This window comes from Limulus polyphemus, unplaced genomic scaffold, assembly GCF_000517525.1.
Source record: "Limulus polyphemus unplaced genomic scaffold, Limulus_polyphemus-2.1.2 Scaffold9934, whole genome shotgun sequence".
Classification (NCBI taxonomy): domain Eukaryota; kingdom Metazoa; phylum Arthropoda; class Merostomata; order Xiphosura; family Limulidae; genus Limulus; species Limulus polyphemus.
The window spans coordinates 8,724-9,848 of NW_013675544.1; positions in this window are offsets into that span (position 1 = coordinate 8,724).

Consider the following 1,125-nt stretch of genomic DNA (forward strand, 5'->3'; position numbering starts at 1 on the left):
TCTCGGAAGCCTAAAGAAAGGGGAGCTTATCACTATATTACCCCCTGATAGGTTCCTCTCGGAAGCCTAAAGAAAGGGGAGCTTATCACTATATTACCCCTGATAGGTTCCTCTCGGAAGCCTAAAGAAAGGGGAGCTTATCACTATATTACCCCTGAGAGGTTCCTCTCGGAAGCCTAAAGAAAGGGGAGCTTATCACTATATTACCCCTGATAGGTTCTTCTCGGAAGCCTAAAGAAAGAGGGGCTTATCACTTTAGTACCCCACTTTCATAGCAGTTAATAACCCACGCCTCTAGCACCCACTATTTGATCACCTATTTTGTATTAAGACATCTAATATTGTTGGCTAAATTTTTCTATAGATGCATGCCTTTTTTTACTGTCTCTACACTTAATCTATGCCTTTTTTTACTGTCTCTACACCAAATGTATGCCCTTTTTACGGTCCCTAAACCTAATTTATGCCCTTTTTTACTGTCTCTACACCTAATTTATAATATATACATGCCACCAAAGTATATTTAAATTTTGATAATGTTTCAAACATTTCTAATATTATTTGAACTTCATTCACCTAGCTTGAACCAGAGGGCGCTAAATCAAGGAGGTTGTTTTTATATTCATTGACCTCATTAAACCTCTGTGTAAAGTAACACAACGACTCATGTATACTTAAAACCAATCAACACAACAACAAATGAAAAACAGGAGAAGAGAAAAACAAGGTATTTGGATCCTATCGACCTGAATACACTTTTAAATAAACAAATTTGTTATTCATTAATAAAGCCTCGTTCTATGTAGCATTAAAAAGTAACCCTACAGTGTAAACTATACCATACAGATACACACCAGTGTAAACTATACCATACAGATACACACCAGTGTAAACTATACCGTACAGATACACACCAGTGTAAGCAATACCATACAGATACATACCAGTGTAAACAATACCATACAGATACACACCAGTGTAAACTATACCATACAGATACATACAAGTGTAAACAATACCATACAGATACACACCAGTGTAAACTATACCATACAGATACACACCAGTGTAAACTATACCATACAGATACACACCAGTGTAAACAATACCATACAGATAAAAACC